This window comes from Pinus tabuliformis, chromosome 2_1, assembly GCF_031772625.1.
Source record: "Pinus tabuliformis cultivar Carrire ecotype Pingquan chromosome 2_1, CPIR1, whole genome shotgun sequence".
NCBI classification, from domain to species: domain Eukaryota; kingdom Viridiplantae; phylum Streptophyta; class Pinopsida; order Pinales; family Pinaceae; genus Pinus; species Pinus tabuliformis.
In genome coordinates this window covers 919,731,744-919,744,050 of record NC_142299.1, presented here as the reverse complement: position 1 = coordinate 919,744,050, position 12,307 = coordinate 919,731,744, and the positions used below count along the sequence as shown (strand labels likewise).

The 12,307-nt window shown below is 34.3% G+C and overlaps 1 pseudogene; it reads right to left on the bottom strand.

The window, feature by feature from the left end:
- Positions 1-482: 482 nt before the first annotated feature.
- On the bottom strand, positions 483-1,102 carry LOC149203658 (polyadenylate-binding protein RBP45 pseudogene; annotated as a pseudogene).
- Between the last annotated feature and the right edge of the window lie 11,205 nt (positions 1,103-12,307).

The window sequence follows — 12,307 nt, the reverse complement described above, 5'->3', positions numbered from 1 at the left end:
CATCACTTCTGCTTTTCTTGTGGTTTTCCGCCTGGATTTCTTGGTCGTTCTGGACTGCCGGTTGTTTATGGTTTCTCTGGTGGTGGTCTTATTCATAGTTTTTATTGTTTGGGGAGGAGCTTGTTGAATTTTTACCGAGCTCGAGGTAATTGTTTAATTTGCCGTTTTGTGCACGTTTTTTTGTGGTTTTCTGTTGTCTAATGGCTTTTTCTTCTCATTGCAGGTATGGAGGTGGTCTAGCGATCTCCGGGGAAGGTCAGCGAGTGTCACCGGTAGGATTTTAATCCTACCAGCAATTTCTCTGTGTTTTTCAACACAAACAACTCTATTTGGATATTTTGTAAACTTTCTATGGCAGGGTTTAGGGTTTTTGTGGATAAGGGTTTAGGGTTTTTGTGGATATTTTGATGTTGTTTGTGGCTTTCAATGATGGTATTTGTGAATTTGTGAATTTTCACTGTTATTTTCGTTGTTTTCGTAGTCTATTTTTTTATGGCAGGACCTATTCGCATAGGCCTAGAGGAACAGAGCATTCCATTCATCTCTGTTATAGCCCGAACCTGCTCATTCCCATCCCCAAATGTTACAAACCCATATCCTTTTGAACGGCCTGTAATGTTATCAGTAATAACCTTTGCCCCTTTTACAGATTGGTATACAGCTCTGAAGGTCTCTTGTAGCAACTCGTCTGTGTCACTAGATGCCAAATCTCCCACGAATATAGTAAAATCTTCCGAACGCTTTTCTGTACCGCTATTTGTTGCCGAATTTAACCTGTGAAATTGTTCAGCCCTGGGCATCTGTATGCCATTGTAATTTTGGAGAGCCATCTGCGCCACTGCCTGGCTTGCAAACTCCAAGAAGCCATAACCCTATGATTGCCCAGTCTGCTTATTGCGAATAATCTTAATGGAATGAAGGTCCTGGGCAGAAGCTAAACATCGGTGTAGATAATTCTCATCCATTTAATGTTGCAAACCGTCGATCCAGAGGGTCCTGATCTCCCCGGCAGAGCTCTCTTGTTGTGGGGATTGCCACACCATAACCTGAGGTTGGGGTTGGGGTGGCTGGGGCCAAAACCCAGTTTTGGAGGCAGGGCCATCATCATCAATTGTTCTTGATATTGCCGCTGCTGGGAATCGATCACTCAAAAACTTATTATGAGATAAGACTATCTGGTCATGTGATTTTTGTATTTAGCCTTTTTCATATGCAACTTGATAATGAGTGCTCTCAATTTCTCAAGTGTCCCCTCAATGAATAAAATTATCAGTGGCTTTTTGACATTTAATAAAACTTATTATGAGGTAGATTGCCTCGTCATTTGACACTGTTTGGTCATTTTATTTTTGTATTTAGCCATTTTCCTAAGCCTCTAGCCATTATCTCTTGTCTAGAGTTGGAATGGAATGTTATTATTGAATTCACAAACATCGCAGCAATGACCCCAAACAAATGGAGGAAATGGCGCAGACACAGAATTTTATGTGATGACACGATGCCCAACACGTGGACCTCCACAGTGGACAGGTGTCATACTTGATCCATGCGCTTTGACACACAGAATAACTTATAGAAATAGTTTTATCATAATTAATATTTTACAGAAAGACATATTCCATTAAAAATTTCTTTTCAACACACAGTTAGGTTGCCACAAGAAATCACTACTAGGTTGTAAGGAAAAATGTTTCTGTGACAAGAAAAAGATACAATCTAGTGTTGTAAGCCAAAATGTTTCTGTGCCAAGAAAAAGATACAATCCATCCAAAATCCACATCATAATGTTGTTACAACCAAAAACATATGACACGCCTATTCTTTATGGCCCTGAGAATCTTGAGTGCCAAAAGTCCCTCAGTTACCTTCTTGAGCCAGGTAGGTTGGCCTACCAATCAAGGGCTAATTAGGAAATGGTTGATTGCTGCCATATGATTGATTCCAATTTGCAGCTTCCAACCATGGAGGTACTGAGTACCCATACCTCACATTTGCACTACTGACCCTTGCATTAAGTGGAGGTGTGTAATGAGCATACAGACAATTGACACCAACTCTGGTAGGAACAAGGAAAGTGGGTAAACCCTCAATTTGATAGTGGGGCACTTGATTGTTTATGAGATCTTGGAATAATGGTGTATTATCTGCAATGGAGTCCAATGAGTTTGAAATAATCCTGGTTTCATCAGCTATTCTTGTATCGTTGATCATCCCTTGTTCCTTTTCAAGCATTTGTTGTGCCTTTCGTTTTTCCTTTTCCTGTGTTGCCATTTGCTTTTGTTGGTCCTTAACTTGCCTTGCTTTATCTCTTTCAATCCTTTCATCTGCTCAACGTTGTGCTGCAACAATCCTTACTGCCTTCTTCTCGTTGACTAGATCCTTCCTTTTTCTGTTTTAATTCTTGCATTTCAAATTTCTTTTTTTCAGACTCAACTACCAGGTTTATATAGTCCTCTGAGGTGAGTAACTGTGAGCTTCGGCCTAGATGAAGACTACCCAGTGCACCTTGATTTTTTTTCATTGATACTCTCTCTACTGGTAGCTTTAGGAACCGTCCAAGTGTCTTCTCCACCCCTCCCACCTGCATGTCATTGCTTGGTACTTCCCTTTTAGTATCTGTTGGAACTGATTGAACTATATCATTATCTTCATTTGATGCCTCATTATGTCCTTCATCTTCTTCGATTGATCTATTGTCCACAAAAAAATGAACAATTTCACTGTTCAATTCTACTGGTTGTGAGGGCATGTTCATGCTTTCTTCATTGGTTGCTGAGACACTATGTGCATTCATATTGATCATTGCTTATGCTAGCCATGAAGGTGGGGTTACTTGGCTTGGCAATGTCAATTGGTCATTGTCAACTTCATGTTCAGCAATATCATTAACAATATCAGCAATAGGGATTTCATGTTCTTGAGTTGGTGGAATGATCTCCATGTTACTGCGAATTTGTTCATTGTTATATTGTGTTTCACATACAATTTCATCATCTTCAGCATATAAGTGTCCTTGAGACAGGGAAATCATATTACCAGCTGCAACAACATCATCTTGGTCATCTACTTCTTGCACTTCAACACCTGTTTGGGCATTCCCTTCTTCCTGACCATCCACATGAAATGCTTGGCTACAACCAGTATCATGCATAAGAGCATCATAGTTCAGTGGCCAGATTCCTGTCCTCCTAAAGCCAGCCTTGATATTTTATGGAGCCCTCTTAAAAGCTTTACTTGCAAGCTCTACTAGCTCAAATAGTTCTTGAAAGGGCCAAACAAACTAACATCAATGGGTTGCAATCTGTGAGGGGTATGAGCAGGGAATGTCTATAGGTCGATGCCTAGATTGTTTGGTTCCTCAATTTTTGTAGAGCCATGTGGCTCCCATGGCCATCTAATATCAAAAGGTGTCTATTATTAGGTGAGACGCCGCCTGGTACAGATACAGCAAAGTGAAAAATCCAACTTAGAAATAGTTCTTTAGTCATCCATGCATGGGGATGTGCAGCCATGCATGCACCTGGTTTACAGTTCTGTATATAGTTTTTCAGTTGATTTTTACCTTTGAATAGATAAAATCCTGGAATTGAAGTACCAATTGCATTGACACAACATAAAATAGTTATCCACTCCCTGCTCTTGGGCAAAATCTTTGGCACATTTTGTCTCCCTCTCTTGGAAATTACCCGCATGCCACAATTCCTCCCTGCTTGTAAACCTATTTCATCACAGTTCCATATATGGTCTGCTCCATAAGAATGTTTATCATAAGCACTAGAAAGTGTGTCATAGAACTTTTGCACAACTGCAGGGCGCAAATTTAATGCTCTATCTCTGTCAAGGCCCTCAGCAGTACACAATACAAGTTCTGGATGCCTTTTTTTAAACCCAAACCACCATGATTTGCCAGGAAACCCATCTTTGAATGGGTTTGGCCTCCCTTGATAGATTTGAACAACTGTTGATTTGAGTTGTATCAACTCTAGCCCATGTCCCAGTTGGGCCATCTCTTTACACCACTCAACCACCTCCGCCTCCTCCTCCTTAGTCATAACTGTAAGAGGCCCTCTACATTTTGTATGAGTCAGTCCATTTATCCAATAATGTATTGATGAGGGAGGAATACCATGTTTTTTTGCAGATGCCCAAACTAAGTATCCATTAAACTCTATGTCGTCAATTGCAACTAACATTTGTTCTTTTGTCCATCCTTTTATAGCACTGATCTTTTTCGTTGAGCTTGCCCCTTGGACTGTTGTTGATGGTGGTTCTGTGGCTATTGGCGTGTTAACATCAGCTACTGTTACATGGTCATTCTCAACAATGTTCCCCGGTGCATTGTTGGCATTGGGATCAGGTAGCATGTCCTCATCAGACGATATGCATCGCAGTTGCGCACCCCTCGTCACTCTCCTGCCACTTCTCCTTGTACGAGTAGAGTAACTTCCTTTTGCCATAGATGCAACAACCTATAAAATTATTGCATGCATTTAGACATTAGAATATTTGTAAATTATGCTTTATTACTTCTACAAAAATACTTTTCCTTTATTACAGAAAATTATCAACATGTATGTTACAGGAAATCGAATTGCATTACTTATGTTACAGGAAATCGAATTGCATTACTTCGTAGTCTCTCATTGCAAATTACTTCATAGTCTCTCAACTGCCTGCTTGTTCATCAGTTCAACAACTTTGATATGGATTCAAGTAGGATTCTATGATAGTTGTTTAAAATATCATTTTCGATTTTTTTTTGCTTTTTGGCATTGCCAAAAATGTCTCAGTACTGCAACTCCTCCATTGCAGTCCATGGCCACCATTCCAGGCATAAATTCTATGTTGGGAACAACTTATGTTTTGATCAACGTTGTGGTCTCTCAATTGCCTGCCTGTTCATCAATTTAGCAACTTTTATATGGAATCAAGTAAGATTCTACGATAGTTGTTTCAAATATCATTTTGTATTTTTTTCGCTGTTTGGCATTGCCAAAAATGTCTCAGTACTGCAACTTCTCCATTGTAGTCCATGGCCACCATTTCAGACATAAATTATATGTTGGGAACAACTTGCAGCTATGATCAGCTTTGGAATAGACTTATCAATCATAAAAAGTTTTAGAAAATTGAACTGAAAAAATTAAGTATGTTGAAGGCATTCATTTTTTTTATTTTAAGGAATGGTTTTAACTTTTCTAAATAGCTATATTTAGAACCTACTTTTTACTCAACGGCTATTTTTGAAACCCTCCAGCTATCCTTTTAGCAGTTATGGCCAGACAGATCATGTAAGAACTCTGATAAATGAAAACAGAACTGTAAGAACAATGACTTTCAATGGATGTTTGTGAAACCATCCAGGTATCCTTTTAGCAGTTATGGCCGGACAGATCATGTAAGAACTATGATAAATGAAAACAATGAAAACAAAACTGTAAGAATAATGACTTTCAATGGCTATTTGTGAAACCATCCAGGTATCCTTCTAGCAGTTATGGCTAGACAGATCATGTAAGAAATCTGATAAATGAAAACAATAAACACAGAACTGTAAGAAGAATGAGTTGTAATTCATATAACTAACCTGGATATATTGGCAACTGTTTTGTGATGTTGTCTTCAAGTTTGTTGAATAGTTTGAAAGCATAAGATGCAACTTCAACAGTGGGTGGACTTCTTTTTATAGTTTTGGGCACTTGAATTTAATTGATGGACATGGATGCACATGGATTGCAATGACTTCATTTTGAGTGTCTAGTCTGGATTTAATTTGATGTGATCTAATGGTTGGGAATTGGTTATTTGTTGATCCGTGTGCTTTGATCTGTTTTAATGAGAAATAAAGTGAGTTGGGTGTCATTTATTGCAGTTATTGGGTCTGGGTGTCATTTATTGAATAAAGTGGGTTGAAATGTTATTGGGTTGGGTGTCATTTATTGAACATAGGGTGTTTAGTTGTTGAACAACACAACAGTTATGACTGACTTACATTCCCTTTTGTTATGTGCAGGTAGGCATATTTATTTGGGATGCAACGCTGCAGTTCTGATGAGTGGGGGTTGAAGTGACTGCCGCTTTGTACTTCTAGAATAGACCATTTTGGAAGCCTTTATGGTTTTAGCTGTTTTCTAGTTGGGTCAATATGGTTTGCAGTCTTAAGTAGTAAAATACTATTTATGGACAGTTGTGGGCCCAGTCAATGTATGGAGAAATTTTGGATATAAATTAATACTTATTTATACTTAATGTTATTTATTTTTGTTTAAATATTGGTTTCAAAAGTCTCAATTTATGGTAGTTTGGTGGGACTAGTACTATATCAATTACTGGTCCCTGCACAACATTAGGAATCTCTCCCCTAAAGGGCTTACATAATTTTTTAAAAAGATTTTGACAAACGTTATTTGAAAGGAGTTTCCTTAAAGAGATATTTGAAAGTTTTTGAAAAGGGTTTTGGAATTTTTTTTTTTGGTTTTTTTAATAAAAAACATAAAATTTGGGATTTTTTTTATGAGAAAGAAATTTTTTTACACGATTTTTATTGGTAAGAGAATTTAAGTCTTTGTAAAGTTTGTAAGTTTATAAATTTTTTTGGTGTTAACAATTTTTTTGGTGAAGATTTTGTTTTACAAGAGTGCATATTGAAAATTATATTTTTTCAGGGGTGATATGGAAGACAATCCCATGCAATCAAAAAAGTAGCTATAAGAAAAGGAATGACAATAGTCATTGGTCGCAAAGCATGATTGAAGCATATTAAAAAAAGAAATCGAAAAGAAGAGGCGAAAATCATTGTCATGGTTAGAGAGGTGCTGAGGAACTGAGAAATCTAATAGAAGATGAAGAGGAAATCGAGGTTGATTGGTGTAACTTTGATCTGCTACCACCTCCTATGTTTACAGATAAATATTTTGATCATTGGGTTATCAAGATGTTTACATTTCTTAGAGCTAAGGAGTTAATTGAGTACAAGTCTAATTACCCATATGATGAAGTATGCAATGCTTTAGCATTGAATTTTATAAAACAAGCATTAGATGAGAAATGTTTTTGAAAAGTAGCAAAAGCTACAACTTCCAAGGAATCATGGAAGTTCCTGGAAGGGGGAGTGACATGCAACCACAGGTTATGTCACAAGCAAAGAAGTCAGCCACAGATACAAGAGCAGATGAGCAAGACTCCGAGAGGAAAACAGAGTTTGGAGAATCCCACTCAAAAGTGAATGATGGTTGTCAAGGCCATAAAATTGAAACTCATTATGCATGCATATGGATGAAGAAGATGCAACAAAAATTGCAGAGATAGAAGCGTAAACCTTTGTGTGTGAAGCAGAGCAAGAGCATATAAATGCGCAAGGACTCCACTGTAATGTGGATGGTGCAGATGGTGAATCCCACTGTGGTGAGACACATGTGGATGATAACTATAAAGTGAGATGTGAATTGGTGAATCCAGAGGCCACTGATGGATTTGGTGAAGTTGAAATTGTTAATGAACTTGACAATGAGCAAATGCATGCTCGGATACCCACCATAATGTGGATGAACATTATGTTGATTTTATGTGTGGTTTATCTTTTGAAACAAGGATTGATTGTGACAGTATGGTAAGCGCCATGTTTGATAAAACATTGAAGATTGAAGCTATCACTATCACAGTAAGATATGAAGTAGTTGGAACTGCTCGTGAAGCAGTATGTCATCTAGCAGTAGTTGATGATCAAGAACATGATAAAGCGTTTGAAAAGTTTTTTATTAAAATATCCACTAATAACATAACAATGGAAGACATATCGATGCAGTTGAAAAAGAGACATATGTAGAGAAATAAGCACTCACTAAAGAGTGTCATATGAAAGATGTTTTTAACATTGTTTTTGAATATGCAGATGTTCAAAATAGCATGGGAGAAAAGTTGAAAGCAAGGTTATTAATAAATTTGATGCAAATTTGAAGTTCATTGAAGAATGGATTCAGAAACCAATAGAACAAATTGATGCGAGTATTAAAGAAACAACTGCTGTACTAAAAGAATTGAATGAAATAGTGAATATTGATCTTGAGTGTACATATTACAAGAAAAAACAGCAATATATAATCATGAAAGTGAAAAAAATGATATAAATGTTTATGAAGACAAAAATGAATGCATTGAAATTATTTTTTATTTTTTATTTTTTCATTAAAAAAATTTAAAATGTATCAGTGGTTGCTTTAATGTTTAAATATAAAAATAAATTTAACATTTAGATTGAATACATTAAACCAGTTATAACCACAATTTTCTCTTTAAACAAATCTTTCTGCCAAATCATAAAGCCGCGGCCTGTCTTGTATTGCAGATTGTCTTCGTCTTTAACAGCGTCACAGCGTCAACTTCCACAGGACACACAGTATATGACTAATTGATTAATTTCCAGATGTAAATTTTGAATTTGCGACTGGACGCGGATGGAAAAGAAACAATCGGAGTAACAACACCACGAACTCCGTTCTACCGCAGATTTTTGACAAAGCAAAACCTTCCAGCTCAGCGGTAATATCAAAAACCACCACGAGGCCAATCCAAAGTGCGCCTCATATAAAACTTTATGCGTTTATGACATTTGACCGCAAAATAGAAAAATAGAACGCAACGGCACCTGTTATTCAGCGATATTTCGCTAATACTGCACATTGTTATGGCAAACTGTCTTTTATATCTATATATACGTTCTACAGCGAGGTAGAACGGAGATGTACAACTTTCACCATACACATTGTACAGGCAGGTAGGTAGAATGGAGATGTATAACTGCTTAATTTTAAGAAATTATAATATAAATATCTATAGGATAATTAATTAACTTAAATGGTCTATGAATATTACTTAATATTATTAAAATTAAATAAATTTTACCTTTTTAATAAACGGGTTTTTTTCTCTCTTTTCGTATTAATTTTCGAATTTCAATTATTGTTAAAATAATTGAAATAAAATAATAGAGAAAAAAATAATTTATTTCAAATAATTTTGGGAAGTTTTACTCAACTTAGAGAAAAAAATAATTAATTTCAAATAATTTTTGGGAAGTTTTACTGTAACTTAGATATTATTATAGTGGGTTTAGAGTTTGAACTTTTGGTTTTCATAGATTTAATTGGGATTTAAACTTTAGATTAATTTTCATAGATTTCACATTACTTCGATCACCAATTGAATTGCCCCTTAGATTTTTACATTTTTATCTTGGGATTTTTACATTTTCACTTTTAACTATGAGGAAAATGTATGATTTTTATACTTTTTGAAGATATTTTAATAGAAGACTTAAATAAATCATTTGAATATAAATGTCAATTAATTTACTTTAATATCAACGTTATATATAGAGGAGCTGCCCCTTAGATCTTTACATTTTCACCTTGGGATCTTTACATTTTCACTTTTAACTATGAGGAAAATGTATGATTTTTATACTTTTTGAAGATATTTTAATACAAGACTTAAAATATCATTTGAATATAAATGTCAATTAATTTACTTTAATATTAATTTTATATATAGAGCAATTTTAGAGAAAGAGATATAGATATTTTTTTTTAATATGAGACATTTAAAAGACATTAATAAAATATAAAATTTAATGCTAATATAAAATTTGGTTAAGTAATAACATTACTATGTATTAAAAATATATATTTTAATGTGAATAATGTAGTCTATAAATTTATATATATATATATATATATATATATATATATATATATATATATACATACGCACATAATTTTTCATTGAAACTAGACTAATGATAAAAGAATAGAGAGTCTAGGGCATCATAATTGAACTATATCTAACAATCTAATACTTTAAAGTTCATATGGATAATGTTGCCCCACCATAGGGAAAATAACAAAAAAGAAACACAAAACATGGAACATTTGAATTCATAGAGTTTGAGACAACAAGCTAAGAAAATTAAAAATAAACTCTAAGGAATACAAATCTAATATCCATCGTTGGAATGCATGAAAACCTAAGGAATACAACCATGAAACATAAGCGTCGTTAGCATCAAGAAGACAATGAGGTGTTTAAGTCGATGGGTTGGTAATCGACCTTCCATGGTCAGGGAATTAGAGAGCTAGGTGGAGATCTCATATCTAGCCTTGCAAGCCACCTGTGAACCTTCCATGTCGAACATGAGATGCTTGAATCATCTAGTCGATGCCTAAGGTTAACCTAGGTATGTATTCTATCCACAAAGATTATACTCCATAGTAGCTTGACATGCAAGTATAGGTCCATTATATGTTGATAGTCGTTTCTTAATGCTCAAGAGTTTCTAGTATTAGGAACCCAAGGGGTAATACCTGCCAAACCCTTTGAGTCCAAGTTCGCATATATTTTCTGTTGAATTTCCACCTTGACCAGTCAAATTTCCTCTTGAATATTTAGAGGGATGTGTTCATGAAAGTTATGCACTAAAGACTCTATATGAAATCTAACTTTGGAAACACCTGAAGCTCATTGACCTCCTCCTCCTTGTCGCTTGTGAGTGCGTTGGCATGTTATGGCCATCAAAGATGGTAAATATTCATTAAGTCTTGGTTGGAGCTGGTTGGCAAGCTACAAAACCTTATATTGAAAGAATTTAATGATAGGGTCATTTCCGAATGGCTACACCATTGATGGAATCGAAGGTGGAGGGAAATCTAGAGAGGCTAGAGAGGACTCCTATGCACATGAGACTAGTCAATAGTCAGAAGTCATGGTGGATGGAGGGAGTATCATAAGGAGGCATTAAAGGAACAAGATAAGGGTGAACAAATCACCTAGGAGAAGGAAGGATGGTGGATCTTGTGGGCTACACAATAGATTTGAATCTTAAGATGTATTAGGGAGCCTGTCCCACCCTCCTTGGGAGGCAGGGTCTCATAAATGAGCCCTATAGTGTGGTGTATGAGGAGTAGTGGTTGGAGGGGCCATCATATCATACTTAACACTCATTACAACTGCCATAACACCCCTATCGAGTTTAATTTTATATTATGTAAAGTCTTTGGTAAAAATAATTTCTTATGGTTTAAAAATTTCAAAAAGGACCACTAATCTATATTTCCACCCTTTAGATATATATATTTTTAAATATTCTATTTAAATTTCATCAAATATTTGTTGGAATTACAAGTTTAAGATATATAGTCTACAAAATAGAAGTTCCCAAGGAGATTTTGAAGGTGTTAAATCAATTTATACATTAAAAATGTAATTTAAACAATAAAAAATCACACATGGTGTGTGTATAAATAAAGTATCTATCCATCTTGACCTAGGATCTATCAAACATGAAGAGATATCAAATCTCTAAAATAGTTTTTTCAACCTTTGCATTGTCAAATAGGTTTTCATCTCAAGAAGGGGTATCAAATATCTATTTTTCTTTTCAAGTTTTTCACTATAAAAGAAGTTTGTATCTCAAGAAATTGAATCCCTCTAGCAACTTGCTAGATCAATGCTTAAAGCATATCTATAATAGTTTAATAATATTTAACCTTAATCCCTTACATATACAAACAAGAAGCTATCTCAATTACAATTTAACCTCTATATAAAATATTAGTCCTGTATATGCATAAACAAAAAAACCTCTCCAAATTAGACTTTAATCTTTTGTTTAGGAGGATTACCTGCATAATTTGCCATGGTAATGAAAAATGCGAAAAAAAAAAGGATTAAAGCCCAAATTTGTAAGACATCTTAAAAGTGAAAATTTATTCATATACAATCCAAATTTATAGATACATATTAATGACAACTTATGCACTACTTGAGAAATTAGAAAATACATAATAAATAGTAAATTAAACTACTATTTTTTATTAAAAGATAGATAAACAAATAAATAAAGATTATCTGTTCATAGAATATGTAAAAGAATATTAAATTCTCTATCTTAAAAGAAAAATAAATTTGAGTCTTTTGAAAAACAAATTCATATCAATAACTATTAATTGTAAATTGGATATTGACACCATTACAACTTAATATATACATATAATCTCATTCATAAATGTATATATTAGAAAAACAATTGAAACAACATTTTCTATAAATTTTAACTATTTTTTTTTTAATATATTGTTTTAGTTTTTCTAATTTTTATTTCAATCTTGTAATAAGATTTTAATTATTTTCATCAATAAAATAATTAAAAAATAAAATTTTAATATATAACCAAATTAATTTATATATAATCAAAATATAACTCATATGAGGTCACTCTCAAAACAGTTAACTCGTGAATATTAATAATGAAAAG